This window comes from Pongo pygmaeus, chromosome 12 (assembly GCF_028885625.2).
Source record: "Pongo pygmaeus isolate AG05252 chromosome 12, NHGRI_mPonPyg2-v2.0_pri, whole genome shotgun sequence".
Taxonomy (NCBI): Eukaryota; Metazoa; Chordata; class Mammalia; order Primates; family Hominidae; genus Pongo; species Pongo pygmaeus.
In genome coordinates, this window is record NC_072385.2 from 70,020,218 (window position 1) to 70,041,923 (window position 21,706).

At 37.2% G+C, this 21,706-nt stretch overlaps 1 protein-coding gene across 7 annotated transcripts in view; it reads left to right on the forward strand.

Moving 5' to 3' along the window:
• Positions 1–21,706, forward strand: part of WDPCP (WD repeat containing planar cell polarity effector) — a 464,584-nt gene that overhangs the window by 26,262 nt on the left and 416,616 nt on the right. The window lies entirely within an intron of this gene.

The window sequence follows — 21,706 nt, forward strand, 5'->3', positions numbered from 1 at the left end:
GGCATTTTCTGGATGACACTTTTTCAGACTAGTGGATTAGTAGTAGAAGAGATTGTCTTGCTTGCTGTTCTGTGTCTCACCTGTTCTATTAACATTACAATTTTTTGATGGAGTTATGTTAAAACTGTCGTATATGCATCAAAACCTTGTTCTTTGGATGATCTTAAGACTAGAATTAGAAATGCAATCCTTTCAATCATTGCACCAGCAGTGAGCTGTATGTATGTATGTATGTGTGTGTGTATTTGTGTGTATACCTACATATATTTCCTACCTCTGATCTCTGAGAGGACTTAGAAGCAATGACAATCTAGTAGGAGTGAGCACACTAGTGTCCACATCTCTATTTTTAACTATCATTTTCCACCAAAAGGGTTCAGGGCCTCTTAGAGAAATAGCTTGCTGTGCCAGAAAACAATGAAATGTTGAGAGAATGATAAAACCATGTCAAAAGCACACAGGAGCAAGCTTGAAGGAACTCCACTGGCCAAATCTGGGACATTTTGAATGTCAGAATAAATAATAATACATTTAACTCATTGAGTAAGTTGAAATTCACAAGTACATACATGAAATTTATAAATAAGTGTCAATTGGAAAGCTCTACCTTACAGTATAATACCAACTTATGTAGAAAAATGTTGGAATTAGAAAATCATCTTTGGCAATTCTCATAGTAATAATTTATTTGGGCAGAATCATCAGTGGATTCTATAACTGGTAGGTGAAATTTTTTTTGGAAAATTTTTATTTTTAAAAATTTTATTATTTTTAAAGTTTTAAGTTCCAGGATACATATGCAGGATGTGCAGCTTTGTTACAAATGTGTGCCATGGTTGCACCTATCAACCCATCACCTAGGTATTAAGCCCCACATGCATTAGTTATATATCCTGGTGCACTCCCTCCCACCACAACCCCCGACAGGCTCTACCCAGTGTGTGTTGTTCCCCTTCCTGTGTCCATGTGTTCTCATTGTTCAGCTCCCACTTATAAGTGAGAATATGTGGTGTTTGGTTTTCTGTTCCTGTGTTAGTTTGCTGAGGATAATGGCTTCCGGCTCCATCCATGTCCCTGCAAAGGACATGATCTCATTCCTTTTTATGGCTGCATGCTATTCCTGGCATATATGTGCCACATTTTCTTTATCCAGTCTATCGTTGATGGGCATTTGGACTAATTCCATGTTTTGCTATTGTGAATAGTGCTGCAGTGGAAATACGTTTGCATGTATCTTTATAACAGAATGATTTATATTCCTTTGGGTGTATACCCAATAATGGGATTGCTAGGTCAAGTGGTATTTCTGGTTCTAGATCTTTGAGGAATCATCACACTGTTTTTCACAGTGGTTGAACCAATATACATTCCCACCAACAGTGGAAAAGCTTTCCTGTTTCTCCACAGCCCCACCAGCATCTGTTGTTTCTTGACTTTTTAGTAACTGCCATTCTGGCTGGCATGAGATGGTATCTCATTGTGGTTTTGATTTGCATTTCTCAATGATTAGTGATGTCTAGCTTTTTTTTCACATGTTTGTTGGCTGCATAAATGTCTTCTTTTGAGAAGTGTCTCTTCATGTCCTTTGCCCACTTCTTAGTGGGGTTGTTTGTTGTTTTCTTGTAAATTTACATTCCTTGTAAATTCTAGATATTAGACCTTTGTCAGATGGATAGATTGCAAAATTTTCCCATTCTGGGGTTGTTTGTTCACTCTGATAATAGTTTCTTTTGCTATGCAGAAGCTCTTTAGTTTAATTGGATCCCATTTGTCAATTTTTGCTTTTGTTGCAACTGCTTTTTTTTTTTTAATTATTATTTGAGACGGAGTCTGGCTCTGTTGCCCAGGCTGGAGTGCAGTGGCATGATCTCAGCTCACTGCAACCTCCGCCTCCTGGGTTCAAGCGATTCTCCTGCCTCAGCCTCCCGAGTAGCTGGGACTACGGGTGTGTGCCGCCACGCCTAGCTGGTTTTTTTGTATTTTTAGTAGAGACAGTGTTTCACCATTTTAGCCAGGATGGTCTCAATCTCCTGACCTCGTAATCCACCTACCTTGGCCTCCCAAAGTGCTGGGATTAGAGGCATGAGCCACCGTGCCTGGCCTGCAACTGCTTTTGACATTTTCATTGTGAAATCTTTGTCCATGCCCATGTCCTGAATGGTTTTGCCTAGATTTTCTTCTAGGGTTTCTGTAGTTTTGGGTTTTACATTTAAGTTTTTAATTCATCTTGAGTTAAATTTTGCATAAGGTGTAGGGAAGGGGTCCAGTTTCAGTTTTTCTGCATATGGCTAGCCAGTTCTCTCAGCACTATTTATTTATTTATTTATTTATTTATTATAGTTTAAGTTCTAGGGTACATGTGCACAACGTGCAGGTTTGTTACATATGTATACATGTGCCATGTTGGTTTGCTGCACCCATCAACTCGTCATTTACATTAGGTATTTCTCCTATTGCTATCCCTCCCCCAGGCCCCTACCTCCCAACAGGCCCCAGTGTGTGATGTTCCCCTCCCTGTGTCCATGTGTTCTCATTATTCAACTCCCACTTATGCGTGAGAACATGCAGTGTTTGGTTTTCTGATCTTGTGATAGTTTGCTGAGAATGATGGTTTCCAGCTTCATCCATGTCCCTGCAAAGGACATGAAGTCACCCTTTTGTATGGCTGCATAGTATTCCATGGTGTATATGTGCCACATTTTCTTAATCCGGTCTGTCATTGATGGACATTTGGGTTGGTTCCAAGTCTGCTATTGTGAATAGTGCCACGATAAACATATGTGTGCATGTCAACAGCATTTATTAAATAGGGAATCCTTTTCCCATTGCTTATTTTTGTCAAGTTTGTTGAAGATCAGATGGTTGTAGATGTATGGTCATATTTCTGAGATCTCTATTCTGTTCCATTGGTCTGTGTGTCTGTTTTTGTACCAGTACAATGCTGTGTTGGTTACTGTAGCCTTGTAGTATAGTTTGAGGTCGGGTAGCATGATACCTCTGGCTTTGTTCTTTTTGCTTAGGATTGTCTTGGCTATACTCACTTTTTTTTGGTTCCATATGAATTTTATTTTATTTTATTTTATTTTTTTGTGACAGATTTTTGCTCTTGTCACCCAGGCTGGAATGAAATGGTGTGATCTTGGCTCACTGCAACTTCCACCTCCCAGCTTCAAGTGGTTCTCCTGCCTCAGCCTCCCAAAGAGCTGGGATTACAGGCATGCGACACTACGCCTGGCTAATTTTTTTTGTAGTTTTAAGAGACAGGGTTTGGTCAGGTTGGTCTCGAACTGCTGACCTCAGGTGATCCACCTGCCTTGGCCTCCCAAAGTGCTGTGACTACAGGCGTGAGCCACCACGCCTGGCCCCATATGAATTTTAAAGTAGTTTTTTCTAATTCTGTGAAGAATGTCAATGGCAGTTTAATGGGAATAACATTGAATCTATAAATTACTTTGGGCAGTATGATCATTTTCATGATATTGATTCTTCCTATCCATGAGCATGGAATGTTTTTCCATTTGTTTGTGTCCTCTCTGATTTCCTTAAGCAGTGGATTGTGGTTCTCCTTGAAGAGGTCCTTCACTTCCCTTGTTAACCATTATGTTAAATATTCCTAGATATTTTACTCCCTTTATAGCAATTGTGAATGGGAGTTCACTCATGATTTGGCTCTCTGCTTGTCTATTGTTGGTGTATAGGAATGGTTGTGATTTTTGCACATTGATTTTGTATCTTGAAACTTTGCAGAAGTTACTTATCAGCCTAAGACACTTCTGGGCTGAGGTGAAGGGGTTTTCTAGATATAGGATCATGTCATCTGCAAACAGAGACAGTTTGACTTCCTCTCTTCCTATTTGAATACCCTTTATTTCTTTCTCTTGCCTGATTGCCCTGGCCAGAACTTCCAATACTATGTTGAATAGGAGTGGTGAGAGAGGGCATCCTTGTCTTGTGCTGGTTTTCAAAGGGAATGCTTCCAGCTTTTGCCCATTCAGTATGATATTGGCTGTGGGTTTGTCATAAATGGCTATTATTTTGAGATAGATTCCATCAATACCTAGTTTATTGAGAGTTTTTAACATGAAGGGATGTTGAATTTTATCAAAGGCCTTTTCTGCATCTATTGAGATAATCATGTGGTTTTTTTCTTTAGTTATGTTTAGGTGATAAAATATTGATTTGCATATATTGAACCAGCCTTGCATCCCAGGAATGAAGCTGACTTGATTGTGGTGGATAAGCTTTTTGATGTGCTGCTGGATTCGGTTTGCCAGTATTTTATTGAGGATTTTTGCATTGATGTTCATCAGGGATGTTGGCCTGAAATTTTCTTTTTTTGTTGTATCTCTGCCAGGTTTTGGTATCAGGATGATGCTGGTATCATAAAATGAGTTAGGGAGGAGTTCCTCCTTTTCAGTTGTTTGGAATAGTTTTAAAATAAATGGTACTAGTTCCTCTTTGTACCTGTGGTAGAATTCAGCTGTAAATTCATTTGGTCCTGGCCTTTTTTTGGTTGGTAGGCCATTTATTGCTGCCTCAGTTTCAGAACTTGTTATTGGTCTGTTTAGGGATTCAGCTTCTTCCTGGTTCAGTCTTGGGAGGGTGTATGTGTGCAGGAATTTATTCATTTCTTCTAGATTTTCTAGTTTATTTGCATAGAGGTGTTTATAGTATTCTCCGATGTTTGTATTTTTGTGGGGTCAGTGGTGATCTCCCCTTTATCATTTTTTATTCTATTTGATTATTCTCTCTTTTTTCTTTCTTTTTTGAGATGGAGTCTCACTCTGTTGCCAGGCTGGAGTGCAGTGGTGCGGTCTCGGCTCACTGCAACCTCTGACTCCCTGGTTCAAGCAATTCTTCTGCCTCAAGCCTCCCAAGTAGCTGGGATTACAGGCACGCACCACCACGCCCGCCTAATTTTTGTATTTTTAGTAGAGACGGGGTTTCACCATGTTGGCCAGGCTGGTCTCAAACTCCTGACCTCGCGATCTGCCCGCCTCAGCCTCCCAAAGTGCTGGGATTACAGGCGTGAGCCACCATGCCAGGCCTCTTTTCTTCTTTATTAGTTTAGCTAGCCATCTATTTTGTTAATTTTCAAAAAACCAGCTACTAGATTCATTGATTTTTTTTTTAAAGAGGTTTTTATGTCTCTTATCTCCTTCAGTTCTGCTCTGAACTTGGTTATTTCTTGTCTGCTTTGATTCTCTAGCTCTTTTAGTTGTGATGTTATGGTATTGATTTGAGATCTTTCTAGCTTTTTGATGTGGGCATTTAGTACTGTAAATTTCCCTTATGACACTGCTTTAGCTGCTCCCCAGAGATTCTGTTATGTTTTCTCTTTGTTCTCTTTGGTTTCAAAGAACTTCTTGATTTCTGTCTTAATTTCATTATTTACCCAGGAGTCATTCAGGAGGAGGTTGTTCAATTTCCATGTAGTTGTATGGTTTTGAGTGAGTTTCTTAATCTTGAGTTCTAATTTGATTGCACTGTGGACTGAGAGACTGTTTTTATAATTTCACTTCTTTTGCATTTGCTGAGGAGTGTTTTACTTTCAATTATGTGATAGATTTTAGAGTAAGTGACATGTGGCACCGAGAAGAATGTGTATTCTGTTGTTTTTGGGTGGAGTGTTCTGTAGATGTCTGTCAAGTCTACTTGATCCAGAGCTGAGTTCAAGTCCTGAATATCCTCGTTAATTTTCTGTCTAATATTGACAGTGGGGTGTTAAAGTCTCTAGCTGTTATTGTGTGGGAGTCTAAGTCTCTTTGTAGGTCTCTAAGAGCTTATTTTGTGAAGCTGGGTGCTCCTGTATTGTGTGCATATATGTTTAGGATAGTTAGCTTTTCTTGTTGAATTCAACCCTTTACCATTATGTAATGCCTTTCTTTGTCTTTTTTGATCTTTGTTGGTTTAAAGTCTGCTTTGTGAGAAACTAGAATTGCAACCCCTGCTTTTTTTGCTTTCCATTTGTTTGGTAAATTTTCCTTCATCCTTTTATTTTGAACCTTTGTGTGTCTTTGCACGTGAGATGGGGCGCTTGAATACAGCACACTGATGGGGGCTTGATTCTTTATCTAGCTTGTCATTCTGTGTCTTTTAATTGGGGGCATTTAGTCCATTTACATTTAAGGTTAAATGAGTGAATTTGATTCTGTCATTGTGATGCTAGCTAGTTATTTTGCAGACATGTTGTAGTTGCTTCATAGTGTCATTGGTCTTTGTACTTCAGTGTGTTTTTGTAGTGGTTGATAACGTTCTTTCCTTTCCATATTTAGTGCTTCCTTTAGGAGCTCTTGTAAGGAAGGCCTGGTGGTGATGAATTCCCTCAGCATTTGCTTATCCAAAAAGGATTTTATTTCCCCTTCACTTATGAAGCTTAGTTTGGCTGGATATGAAATTCTGGGTTGGAAATTCTTTTCTGTAAGAATGTTGACTATTGGCCCCCAATCTCTTCTGGCTTGTAGGGTTTCTGCTGAGAGGTCTGCTGTTAGTCTGATGGGCTTCCCTTTGTAGGTGACCTGGCCTTTCTCTCTGGCTGTCCTTAACAGTTTTTCCTTCATTTTGACCTTGGAAAATCTGATGATTATGTGTCTTGCGGTTGATCTTTTCATGGAGTATCTTACTGGTGTTCTGAAAACTAAAAAAGCCGGAGTGCCTCTTCTCTTCCAAAAGATTTCAACACCTCTTCAGCAAGGGCACAGAACTGGACGGAGGCTGAGATGAATGAATTGACAGAAATAGGCTTCAGAAGGTGGGTAATAACAAATTTCACCAAGCTAAAGGAGCATGTTCCAACCCAATGCAAAGAAGCTAAATTTGAATGTTGGTCTGTTTTGCTAGTTTGGGGACATTCTCCTGGATTATATCCTGAAGTATGTTTTCCAACTTGGTTCCATTCTCCTTATCTCTTTCAGGTACCCCAATCAATCGCAGGTTCGGTCTTTTTACATAACCCCATAGTTCTTAGAGGTTTTGTTCGTTCCTTTTCATTCTTTTATCTCTAATCTTGTCTGCCTTTCTTATTTCAGCAAGATAGTCTTCAAGTTCTGAAATTCTTTCCTCCACTTGGTCTGTTTGGCTGTTAATACTTGTAGTTGATTTGTGAAGTTCTCATGTTATGTTTTTCAGCTCCATCAGGTCATTGATGTTCCTCTCTAAACTGGTTATTCTGGTTAACAGCTGCTGTGATGTTTTCTCATGGTTCTTAGCTTCTTTGCAGTGGATTAGAACATGCTCCTTTAGCTTAGAGAAGTTTGTTATTACTTACCTTCTGAGGCTTACTTCTGTCAATTCATCCATGTCGGCCTCCACCCAGTTCTGTGCCCTTGCTGGAGAGGATTATTTGGAGACGAGGCACTCTGGCTCTTTTAGTTTTCAGCGTTTTTTTCATTGATTCTTTCTCATCTTTGTGAGTTTGTCTAGCTTCAATCTTTGAGGCTGCTGACCTTTGCATGGGGTTTTTTTGGGGACTTTTTTTGTTGATGCTGTTGTTGTTGTTCCTTTCTGTTTGTTTTTCTTTTAATAGTCATACGCCTCTTCTGTAGGGCTGCTGCAGCTTTCTGGGGGTCCACTCCAGACTCTGTTTGCCTGGGTCCCTCTCACACTGGAGATGTCACCAGTGGAGACTGCAGAACAACAAAGATGGCTGCCTGCTCCATCCTGTGGGATTTCCATCCCAGAGGGGCACCGACCTGATCCACTGGGAATGCTCCTGTATTAGGTGTCCTGCAACCCCTGTTGGGGGGGGTCTCACCCAGTCAGGAGGCACGGGATCCGGGAGGCACTTAACAAAGCACTCTGGCTGCCCCTTGGCAGAGAGGGTGTGCTGTACTGGGGGGAATCCCACTGGCCTGGACTGCCTGGATTCTCTAGAGCCAGCAGGGGGAAAGACTAAGTCCACTGAGCTACGGAGATCACGGCTGCCTCTCCCTGCAGGGGCACAGTCCCAGGGAGACCAGAGTTCTGCCCATAAACCCCTTGCTAGAGTTGCTGAAATTCCCTCAGTGAGGTCCCCCCAACTAGTGAGGAGGGATGGGTCAGGGTCCAGCCTAAAGAGGCAGTCTGGCCACAATCTGCCACAGGCACTGTGCTACGCTGTGAGGAATTCCTCCTGTGTCCAAACTGCCCAGTCTCCTTGGCACTGGCAGGGGAAAAATAGCAGACCAGAGCTGCAATGATGGCTGCCGCCCCTCTCCCTGGGAACTTGGTAGTCTTAGGCAGTCTCCAGCCAAGTGGCTGTAGAGAATCTGCACAGCTCTGTGCTTTAGACTAAGGCCCTGCTGGCATGAGCTCATGAGGGGATCTCCTAATCTGTGGGCTGCTCAGATCTGTGGAAAAAGTGTGGTTTCTTGGGCAGGGTAGCACAATTTCTCACCCCCTCTCTTGGCTGAGGGTGGGAGCTTCCTTTCCCCCATGTAGCTCCCAGGTGGGCTGTCATACCACCCTGCTTTTCCTCAGTCTCCATGGGTCTCACCAACCACCTAGTCAGTCCCAGTGAGAGAACGTGGATACCTCAGTTGTTGGTTCAGGATTCAATCACCATTTTTGTTCATCTCAGTAGTAGTTGAAATTTTGATGAGGAGGATACTTGCATAATTTCATAATATCTGCCCACAAAATATTTATTAATCTTTTTTTTTTGAGACGGAGTTTCGCTTTGTTACCCAGGCTGGAGAGCAGTGGCGCGATCATGGCTCACTGCAACCTCCACCTCCTGGGTTCAAGCGATTCTCCTGCCTCAGCCTCCAAAGTAGCCGGGATTACAGGTGCCTGCCATCACACCCAGCTAATTTTTTGTATTTTTAATAGAGATGGGGTTTTGCCATGTTGGCCAGGCTGGTCTTGAATTCCTGACCTCAGGTGATCAAGTACAACATATTTGTTAACTGGGAGAAATCATGGTAGACACCAATTAACCAAGTGACATAAGTTGCCAACCCCAATAATGGGACAAATAGACATTGTGTGCTTCCTGATATAATGAACCTAGAAGAGCATGACATCAGTTCTGCAGTATTCTTGCCAAAAATACGTAAGCCACATCTAATTCCAAGGAAACATAAGAAAAATTCAAAGCGAAGAAACTTCTATAAAGTAACCAGCCTTTATGCATCAGAAATGTCAAAATCAAGAGACAGCAGGAGGTGCTCCGAACTTAAGTGGACCAAAGAGACATAACAGTGAAATGCAAAGCATGATCCTGAATTGGATCTAAACATTATTGGAACAATGGGTGAAACTGGCATTTGGTTTCTGGTTTAAATGGTAAAATTGTGTTGATAGTAAATTATTAATTTTGATGGTTGTACTGTGGTTATGTGAAAGAGTGTCCTTGGTTTTAGGAAATACACACTGACATATCAAGGGGTAATGGAGCATTGTGTCTGCAACTTAATTTCAAATGGCTTGAAATAAATTTGTGTGTGTTTGTGTGTATAAGAGAATGTTAAATTGAATGAGGTAAAATGTTAATTGGGGAATCTGGGTCAAGGGTATATAGGAGTTTTTTTTTTTAAAATCATTTTTGCAACACTTCCATTAACTTGATATTATTTCACAGCAAAGCTAGAAAAACAATCCTCTTTTCTTCTAAAACTGAATATCCCTATGACCCAATTCACATTGAATGCTCTACTTACCAAGAAAAAAGTTTTTTTTTAAAGCATCAGATTGATGTAAAGGTCAGCTTAAATATTTACACAAAATAGAAGAATGGAAAATTATGTCTTGAATATGTTGAGGTCAACATGAGACATGTTGATATTTTAAATCTTTAAAAAAATACCCTACACCCCAAAATGCATAAATCATTTCCAAACAGAGATGAATTGAGGAAAAATAGCATCCTGGAGGACAAAACACCTCAGGCATTCATCCCCTGACCTAACCAAATGACAGATTTTGAAGCAACTTCAAAGCTGCAAAAATAACTGGCTCTGACATGTACCAGGATTGGGAGGATGGGCGGGAACTACTTCCCACAACCTTGAAATAAATGATTAGTTCTTAAAGAGAATAAAAGAAAGTGTTGTATCATATTTCATAAATGGAATTTAACAGTTGAAGAGTTCACATTACTCATTTGTTATTTTATTATTACTTGGCAAAAGCTCTTAAAATTAAATCAAGCTTATTTTTATATCAATTCTTCCTCTCTCCCCCTTACAGTGGTGTGGGGAGAACTAAACACTTAAAAAATACTGTTGCTTTCCCCAAGTGTCAGTGAGTCTGTTGGATGCTTTTCTTTCAGTGCCATCAGGCCCAGAGAGGTTAAATTTCATTTCATAATTCTTAGTTTGGCATGCAAGGCCTTCTATAGTTTAATGGTAACCTATCTAACTTTTCTTAACTTTACTGCTTAGTAGAAATCACCTTTAGACACACTTGTATTTATTTTACGCTGAAAACAATCTTTGGTTTTTATTATGTGTGATTCTCCTACCTCTGTTATTTTCTAAAAGTTTGCTACTCATCTGACAAAACACAGGTTCTATTTCTTCCAAGAAGCTGTTTCTAATCACTGTTGGTCCACAGTGATTTCTCTGTATTAAGTAATTTATAGCTTTCTTGTTAGTGCCTTTTATTTGGCATTTAGTCACACATTTCCTATTAAATATCCTGTATTATTGTTCTGCTGTTTGTATCTGTGTCCTTTGTCTTCTCAACTAATTTGTAAACCCTAAAAGAAGAGATACCCAGCATCACACAATATACCCATATAACAAACCCACACATGTACCCCCTGCATTTAAAAGTTGAAATAAAAAAAAGAGGAGATACTGTGTTGATACCTTATAATCTTCCTGACAGTGTCTAGCTATTTTTTCAATTGGATTACTTCTTTATTACTTTTTAAAATGCAGATATCTTTTAAACACTTGTTACTTAATATGAGAATAAATCTTTAAAAACTGGCATTTTATTACTGCTTTCTGGAATCTTTAAAATTAAATAATTTTTATGCATTAGAGTAGGTATATGTATATCTCTGGGAATAACTGAAATAAACAATATAAAAGAGAAAGAATAGAGAAAATTTACTTTTTATAAGTCTTCATTCTGCTCAGTTTAACAATGCCCAAATACAGAGTAAAATATTGATACTAGTGAAAGAACTTTTCACAACTTTTTTTGGGTACTATAATAGAATACTTGGATTTTAAATAGAATATAAAATATTGTTTTAAAGAAAGCAGGGCCAAGTGTGGTGGCTCACACCTGTAAACCCAGCACCTTAGGAAGCTGAGGTAGGAAGATCACTTGAGCCCAGGAGTTGAGACCAGCCTGGGCAACATAGTGAGACCCTCTCTCTTAAAAAAAAAAAAGAAAATGAAAGCAAAACAATATTCATGTTTAGGTTTATACTAGGATAAGAAGATTTAAGAAGGAAAGACTGTGATGGGGATAGGTTAAAAAAGGACAATGAGAAATCTGGCACATTATAAAAAAATCACCCTTTTCAAATGGGTGCCTTTTATGTAACAAATAATTCACATATGTGTCTTTGGTTTTAGAAAACAAAAGCATTATGCCAGCATTTTGCTTTTAACATATTTTGAGTCTTATTTGCCTTAATATTATCTAAGATCAGTGTGTCCAACATGTCCTTGTCATGATAGGAGTCTGTATTAGTCCATTTATGTTGCTATAAAGAAATATCTGAGGCTGGTAATTTATAAATAAAAGAGTTATTTTGGTTCATGGTTCTGCAGGCTCTACAGGAAGCATGGTGCTGGCATCTGCTCCTGGTGAGGCCTCAGGAAGCTTTCAATCATGGTGGAAGGCAATGGAGTCATTGTCGTTGTATCATGGCGAGAGGGGGAGGTTCCAGACTCTTAAATAACCCAATCTCACTTGAACTTAGAGTGAGAACTCGTTGTCTGAAGGAGGGCAACAAGCCATTCATGAGAGATCTGCCCCCATGACCCAAACACCTCCCACTAGGCCCCATCTCCAACACTAGGGATTATATTTCAACATGATATTTGGAGGGGACACACATCCAAACTATATTACATATTTTTTACTAGTGGATTTTTTTGTATTTATTTATAAATGAAAGCTAAGCTATTTTTTCTTGTGGATTAGGAAAGTTTATATTGTACATAAATGATGAATTTGAAGGCCTTAATTTTTGAAATCTTAGAATAAATGCTGATATTTCAGAGAAGAGATTTAGATCATTTTGAGAGATATTTATAAGGTAGACTTTAGTGGGTAGTGGTTGATTGGATGTGAGTAGCAAGGGAGAAGGAGGAGAAAAGACCTATATGTAGGTTTCTGCCTTGAGCAATTGAATGAATGATAGTATTATTTACTAAAACTGGAATCACAGGAAAATAGACAGGTTTGCCTGGTGAAGAGAAGTTCAATTTTAGTCCTTGGTAAGTAACATTATAAGGAATTCTTATTTCAGGAGTTGGGGGTAGGTGAAAGGGAAACAGCTTGACTTTCTATGGGTGTATATATATATATATGCTTGAGATTTAATTTTGTAGATGGAAATTGAAGCTGTGGAAGCAGATATGATCACCCAAGGATAGCGGATAGAAGAGGACTTAGGACAGAATTTTGAGGAATATTAGACAGAAGCAGAAAAATGGTACTTAAGGAAGAGTGGTCAGAAAGATAGGAAGTAAACTAGTTTGGGAGCAAAGAGAAGAACATATTACTAGAAAAAGGAGATGTTAACAGTGTCCAATAATAGGAGAAACCTCAAGTGAGATAAGGCCTGAGAAAGGTCCATTAGCTTTAGGAACAAGGAAGTCGTTGGTGATCTTAACGAAAGCAGTTTCCTTTTGTGGTGAAAATAGAAACATAGTGCAGGGATTGTGAATACATGAAGAAAACTCTTTCAAGAGTTGGTTTTTAAACCAAGGAGAATGGTGGTCATTGGAATTAGAGGAAGGGGTGTATGTGTGTGTGTGTGTGTTTCTTAAGATGGGAGACAAATATAGTTAATGCTGTTGGGAATGTGTGAGATAAAGAATCTATGCATGAGAACATAGGAGAAGCCAGTATAATGGCAGAACTAAGTTTTACAGAAGACAAGGAGAGCGAGAGAAAGCATTGGTTGACGCATTTGAAGATGTTTAAGACAGAGTGGAAGGAAGTTCAGAGAGTACTGCAGAAAGGTCTGGAGTGGAGGGAAGCAGTGGGAGATGGCATAGGAAAGAGAGGGAGTGAGCACATTTTTACTGCATAAACAACTAAATTTCAGATCTCCCTTTCTTACTATTTGGACCAACAAGATCAGAACCTTGAGTGGAAGTAGCCACTGATGTGGGTGTGTTCTTATGTCCATCTTCCTAATTCCTGTTTATGAGAATAGTTTTGTTGTTGTTGTTGTTGTTGTTTTGAGACACAGTCTCACTCTGTCATCCAGGCTGGAGTTGCAGTGGCTTAATCTCAGCTGACTGCAACCTCTGCCGCCCTGGTTCAAGCGATTCTCCTGCCTCAGCCTCCCGAGTAGCTGGGATTACAGGCTTCTGCCACTATGCCTGGCTAATTTTTGTATTTTCGGTAGAGATGGGGTTTCACCATCTTGGCCAGGCTGGTCTTGAACTCCTGACCTTGGGATCCACCCGCCTCGGCCTCCCAAAGTGTTGGGATTACAGGCGTGAGCCACCGCGCTTTGCTAAGAATAGTTTTAAAATATCTTTTATGCTAATGACTTGGTAATTTTTTTTTTCTAGTTTCCATTAAAGTATAAAACACTTTCTTGACTATGGTGTTTTTGTTTCTGAATTCACTAATTCTGCTAATTTTATTATTTCCCTCCAATTACTTCAAATTTCCTTTGAGGCTCTTTTTATTTTTAATTCCTTTAGATGGATGCTTAGCACAAATGATATTTTCTTTTTTTTTTTTTTTTTTGAGACAGAGTCTCGCTCTATTGCCCAGGTTGAAGTATAATGGCAGGATCCTGGCACACTGCAACCTCCGCCTCCCAGGGTCAAGTGATTCTCCCTGCCTCAGCCTCCTGAGTAGCTGGGATTACAGGCGTCCGCCACCATGCCCAGCTGATTTTTATATTTTTAGTAGAGACTGGGTTTCGCCATGTTGGCCAGGATGGTCTTGAACTCCTGACCTCGGGTGATCCACCCACCTCTGCCTTCTAAAATGCTGGGATTACAGGTGTGAGCCACCACGCCCGGCCAACAAATGATATTTTCATCACTGTTTAACATACATACTTAAAACTTTTTCTGCCGATATGTTTTTCACCCATGGTTGTTTAGAAGTGTGTTTCCTGATTCTTAACATATGGACATTTATTTCAATAATTTTTTGGTTGACTTCTAACTGAATTAGTTAGAAAATGTGTTTTGCTGGACATGATGGCTCATGCCTGTAATCCTAGCTACTCAGGATGCTGAGGCTGGAAGATCGCTTGAGGCCAGGAGTTCGAGATCAGCCTGGGCAACATGGCGAGACCCCGGTCTCAAAAAAAAAGGAAAGAAAATGTATTCTTTATGATCAAAGTACCTTAACATTTGTCAAGACTTAAGATGTGGTCTATTTGATTTTTTAATGTCCAAATTGAGTTTTAAAAGAGTACATATTCTGTAGCTTTTGAGTGTGGTGTTCTCTACATGCCAATTGTGACAGATTTGTTAATGCTGTTCTAAAATCCATATCTATTCTGATTGCCATTCAGGAAACTAAGAGTAGATTTACTTCTGTTAGTTTTTGTTTTATATGTTTTTGAAGGTATGTTATTGGATGCATATTAATTATAAATTGTTTTTTCATGGTGAGTTGAACCTCTGTCATTATAAACTGACTCTTTATCTTTAGAAATAATTTTAAAAGCCTTTTTTGCTTGATATTAATACAACTGTACCAGGTATCTTTTTGTTAGTATTTTCATGAAAAATCATTTTTCCTTCTTACTTTCAATCTTTGTGTTTCCTTATATTTTAGATGTGTCTCTCATAAGTATTATGTAATACTTATGTTTGCTTTTTAAAAAAATTTGGGATTGCTTCTAGTATTTATTATTTTTGTTTTGAGTTATATGTCTTAAGTTTTTAATTAATATTTTTTATTGATGCATAATAGATGTACATATTTTCAGAGTATATGTGATAATTTTGATACATTCATATAATCAAATCAGGGTAATTAGAATATCTCTCACCTTAAATATTTAACTTCATGGTAGAAATATTTGAATTATTCTCTTCTAGCTATTTTGAAATGTATAATAGATTACTGTTAAGTATAGTCATTCTACTGATCTGTGAAACACCATTTGTATCTATTAATAAACTGCTCTTCATCATCCCCCACCCCACCTTCCCAGCCTCTGGTACCCACAAGTCTATTCTCTATCTTCATGAGAGCCACCTTTTTTTTTTTCTTTTTCTACCTTCCACATATGAGTGAGAACATGTGATATTTGTCTTTCTCTGCTTGGCTTACTTCACTAACATGATGACCTCCAGTTGCATCTATGTTGCTGCAAATGACAGAATTTCATTCTTTATAATGGCTGAATAATATTTCTCTGTGTGTGTGTGTGTGTGTGTATACATACCACATTTTCTTTATCTGTTTATCCATCGATGGGCACTTGGGTTTATTCCATACTTTAGCAAATTTTGTATAGGGCTGCAATAAAATGGGAGTGCAAATATCTCTTTGATATATTGATTTCCTTTCTTTTGGATATATATGCAGTAGTGGAATTGCTGGATCATATGGTAGTTCTATTTTTAGTTTTTGAGAAATCTCCATACTGTTTTCCATAATGGCTGTATTGATTTATGTTCCCACCAGCAGTGTTTAATAGTTGAGCCTACTCTCCTTTTTCTCTACATCCTTGTCAGCATCTGTTGTTTTTTTTGGTCTTCTTGATAATAGCCATTCTAACTGGGATAGTATGATGTCTCTGTGGTTTTGATTTACATTTCGTTGATGATTAGTGATGTTGAGCATTTTTAATATATTTCTTGGTCATTTGTATGTCTTTTTTGAGATATGTCTTTTCATCATTTGCCTACTTTTTAATAGAATTATTTGTTAAACTGTCTTTTAAACTAGCTAACTCTTTCATGTTTTCCAACTCTCTAATCTGGAATTAATTCTTTCTATTGAGTTTCTAATTTCAAGTATTATATTTTTCATTTCTAGTTTATTTACTTTCTCTGAAATCTTTTGTCTTTTTTTAAAAAAAAAGTTTTCTGTTTTCTGCAGTATTTCCAACCCTGTTTTTTATGTCTTTATATATAAATATAGTTATTTATTTTCTGTGCCTGATTCCAATATATTAAGTTTTTGAGTTTGCTTCTGCTTTCTAATACTTTTACTGGTTCTTTTTCATGATACCTTGTTTTATTATGTCATTTTTTAAATTTGAAAAATTAAATAAGGCTTTGGGCTCTGGAATGATCATGTAATTATTCTTCCAAAAGGAACTTTGTTTGCTTATGCTGTGCATTTGAGGTCACTTACAAGCCTGGCACCAGTTTGGGCTAAATCAAGATTTAAAATGCTTTGAATACACCAGTCAAGAGAATTTGGACTGTAACTGTATGCAGTGGCTTGCTTCAGGCTATGGTGTCTCAGGTACAGAATCCCCTGGCCTCCTTTCAGTGCCAAGGCAACTTTAGTTGGAGTTTTCTAGAGTAGGAAAGATTGGGTGAGTTTACTTTTCTTTCCCTTTTACGTTGAGAATTCAAACTTGTTGTTAGAGTTGGATTGTCTATTAGATCCCCTACCTTGAGCAGGCCTGGACTCTGTCTTCTTTCCGCTTGAATTTAAAAACTACATTACTGTTTTGCTCTGAGTTCATATTAAAGGCTCTGAGTTATCTATTTCCACATACGTCATGCATAAAATATCTCATGTTACCATTTTCACTTCATTTTATTCTTTAGGAGGAACAGGAATGAGTGTTACCCCATTTCTCCATTTTGCTGATCAGAGGAGCTAATTACAGGCTAAGGCCCTCCCAAGCGTGGCTCTCATTTTTCTGCTTCAGTGAATATAGTATCCCACAATATTTTTGTAGGTATAGTTCCTTGGTGTGCTGGGTTAGACTTAGGATCCTGAGAGGTATGGCTGTCAGATCTTAGGAGATTGTATTGTTACAGTTGGTCTCTAGGATCATGGGAGCAAGACCCTGCATCAGTCTAGCAAAGAGAAAGGTTTTGGTAAGTTTTATGTAAGTCAGGAAAAGCCTTCAATCCACAGGCACATTTCACAGTACTTTTTTTTTTTTTTTTTTTTTTTAAATCTGAGCGCCTCATATCACTATAAAGCTCAGTTCTCAGGATGAGTAATAGGAACCCGTCAGAAGAAACGAGAGGGGCTGGAAGAGCCCTTTGTAGACCATTGCACTGTTTTTTGCCAAGGAGGTGTCATATTCTTGTGTACCTTCAGCCTCTAGAGAATACACCATGGTCCATGAACACTTGAATGTTTCTAGGTGGATCTGAGCTCTACTTGACATCATGGCACCAAGGAAATCACTTGGATTGTTTTTTTATACCCTGCTTTAGAGAAACAAATTATATAAATCATACCTCGACTAGACAGAAGGTGAAACATAAAATGTTCGGGTAGATTATCACAGGGTGGATAAGAAAATGCATCATTATAGAAGCCTGATGCTGGAGAACAAAGGGTAATAGACACTATCCAAAGAAGATTTGATTGCATACCTTTGCAGTTTAAATGGGAAGCCTGGACTAGTTTTCAGTTTGGATTGAAGCCCTCCATTTTCATTTATCTGTCCCTTTTTTTCTTTCTCTTTCTCTCCCTCCTCTCTCTCTCGCTGTCTCTCTCTCTCTCTCTCTCTCACACACACACACACACACACACACACGTGCGCAAACACACACACACATTCTACTCACACACTTTAACACTTAGGACTACTACTCTAAGCCAAACTGTATTTGGCTCTCTCCTGGCTTTCAACACTGGAGGTTGGCAAGTTGGAGAACTGGTATACTTACCAGCCAGGGAATTCTGTAATCCATGGCCGTGGCACCCTGCTGCTAGAAAAGGAATAGGATTGGCTCTCCCAAGTGTAGATAATGGATCATAAAGTCGTTGGAAAGGCCTTAGAGTACCTTTCTGTTCTGCCTGAGTTCCTCTTTTTCTCCCTCTAGCTTACTTTATGAATTCTTAGTTTTAACTATGTAAAGTCAATGTTGATTCTAGTAATTCACATGAATAGTTTATCACTTATGCCTGATTAAAATGTAGAACTGCAATAATGATTTGTAATAATCAGGTACATTATTAAATAAGTGTCAGGTTAATATTTTAAATTTCATATAATATGGTAATTTATCATTCACAGATGCACATTTAAAGAAGTTATTGCTCAACACTGTAACAGGAACATTAATTTTAAAAAATCTAATAACTATTGAGGAAACTAATAGTAACATACCTTTCCTTATACACAGCTTTTAAAATATGATTCTGAGTGAAGAACAGGAAAAAGAGCCTACTCTGCCTACTACTCTGTTGTCCTCAGGAAGCCAAAGGAGTAGAGAGAAGAGGAGATATATACCATTATTGCTTTTGCCCATGAAAATGGTAGGCCACCTACCATTCTCATTTTTGTCTATTAATTTTGACATTGAAATACATTCTAGATTTTTAAAAGTGAGTCTTTTTGAAATAATAGAGAATCAGTTTGAACACATTTGAAATATGTATTTCAGTGTACACTTAGAATATTTTAAATAGACTATAATTAAAATCTAAAATTTTAATATATCCCAAACTTAATAGTTGATAAGTCTTTTATAAGTCAAACAAAGTTAAACTTTTATAAGTTAAAGATAACAAAGTTTAGATGGTTGATGTAGTATGGTGGTATCATGGTGGTGATGATAGGGGTTTTTGTTTTGTTTTAAATGCTGAGAAAACTTTATTAAATTTGTGGAATTATTGAGTAAACACTAGGTGGTGCAATTGTGCAAGGACCGTATAATGAAGTATGAATTTTTTGAAAAAAGGTGTCAGGATGAAATTAAAATTATAGTTTCAAGAAACTCTTTGGAAATAAGAATTATCAAAATACTAAAATAGAATGAATGAATCTTGCTTTGCTATTAATTGGTCTGGGATTTAAATGGGGACCTATCTTGTGATTTACACTAGAGGTCTCAAGCTATTGGTATACTGTTTGTATTGCATTTTAAGCTCAGCTAACCATACCACCCTCCCCAGAGTACAAATAAAGTACATAAAATATAAAAGAAAATACGACAACAAAAAACTGATCCAATTTGGTTTTCTGTAAAATTTAAATATTAAATTGCTCTCTGACTACAATTAAAGAGGCTTACCTTCTACTATTTCAAATTATTCTAAAATGCCCTAGGATTTGAGTAATTTATATCTGTAATATTATATCTCATCAAGTAATTGTTGATCAGTTAAAACTTGAAAAGTAGCTTTCCTTTTGGCCTATGTGTCTTCTTTTATTCACTGAAAAAACCCTTGCATTCCTATGTATATTCAAGTCATTAAATTATTAAAGAATCAGCTTCTGAAATGAAAAATAATTATTATTGTTTTATTTATATGTTGAAATAAAGTAAAAAAAATTATATGGATAATAATTTAAAGCCTTAAGTCTTAATTTGGAGAGGTTTTATTTTCCTTTTATTTTCCAATTTGAGATACAATACATTTTGGGAATTAAAAAGAGAAGCCATCTGTGTTTTCCCTTGAATTTGTGAATAATGTTTTGGTTACATTTGTATTTAAATATTTTTCAATATTTTTGAAGCACAAAATGAGGCTATCTTACCATTTCAAAGCATTCAATGGTCATCACAGAAAATCAGGATCAATTTAAGTACTTCAGTAGGCTATTATAACTGACAGAATTACACAAACTATATGTGTATTCGTATATGTTATTTTTCTGTGAATAAGATAATGCTCTCTCAGATGCAGAGTCATACAAAACTGATTTTTATACTTCACTAATGTAGTGAAACAATATAGGATATAAATGATTTTCTTTTAAAACTTATTTTCCATTAACAAACAACTGTACAAAAATTATAGCATTTTTGGAAATCTAGATTTATGTTTTATGAAATTCTTTCCCTATAGTGTTTTACTACTTCTCTTCAAGACTACCACCTTTAGTATTTTTCTTTTGAATATTTGATATTTTTATTTTGAGGTAATGTTGTTTCATTGCTTATGAATAAATTATTACACATTTATTTCAGAATATGTTCAAGTTTCCTTATATATAAGAATAATTAGATTTTTTTACTAGTAATTAGCAGAGGAGGTTTGAAGGGAAGAGGTGTTTTCCTTCTGTTTGTGAAACAGATGTATATGTGCACAGACTCATGGACACACATATGCGTCAGAGACTGCTTGGGATTTACTGTAAGTCCAGGTGGCTGGGCCATTGCTCATGGTTTATTTGATGATATATATTTTCATTTTAAATTTATTTTAAGTCTCCTTTGAAACTTTTGGAATGAAACATGTAATTAATATTTTAAAAATACATATTTAGTATTTGAGTAATGCAAGCCAGTTTTAGACAAAATGTTACAGAAATAATTTGTGGAATTGTAAAATTACGATTTTTATAATAGTTGGAGCCTTTATAAAGTGACTTGCTGCTTTGCAGATATATCCATTATCGCAATTGCCACTATTTAATGGCACCCATGGCAGCTACATTACCCAGGGGCTGAATAGCCGTGAAAATGGGAGTAACCTCTGACCTCAGAAATCGTTCTTTTAAAAGAGGATTGAAACATTGGTGATAGGAAATTTGAATTGCTCTTGCAGCTGCAGTGTTTGTTCTGTGAATACTTAATTTAGTTTAGAGCTATACTTTCTCGTCCAAATCTGTCAGTCTTTCAGAAGCATCAAATTCACTTCAGGAAGAAAAAAAAAATGCTTCCTTCCCAGGCCTGTATTATTGAATGCAGTATTCAGGCTTCAAATAGTTTCATTTAGGTAATACATATAGTCTCAAGAATGGGAGTCCTCACATTTGACACGCTCTGTTAAATATATAGTTCGTTCAAACCCCGTCCAAGATATTGCTATGCGGTCACTTATTTTGGATAATCCTTTTAATGACTGTAACTCAACTTCTTAGCTATGTAGAGAACTGATAGAGAGTGTGTGTGTGTGTGTGTGTGTGTGTATGAATTAATATATAAATATATATGTGTATATATACATTATGTAAATATGTTTAGGCTTTATAAAGAATTTAGATTTTTTAATAAAATTTGAAAGATAAACTATGTATAAACTGCGAAGGCCTTATGTTGGGTGCATAGAGAGTTAAACATAGAATACTCATTAAGGTAATGGGATTGCTATGATTAATTCTTACATGCTGACTGAAAATTTAGCCCAAAGAGATTTGGAAGTGATGTCAAAAAAGCAAGTTGGTCTGTGGTCTTATTAGTTTGATGTTATTAACTAGTTGGTATGGCACTGGCTTTTACATGACTCTTATTGCCTTACCTTTAACATTAAATAATGCATTTATTGATAAGAGAAGGGAGAAATAAGGGCAGAAACCCAGCATTTGCTGGTTTAATAACAAACAGGGGCAAAATTGAAACATTTGCTATATATTTTAATATTTGTTATTCTACTTTTCCTTATGATAAATGGTTTTGAAAAAACAAGGAAGGATGTTATGGTGGAAAAACCAGTATTTATGAGAGTAATCTAATAT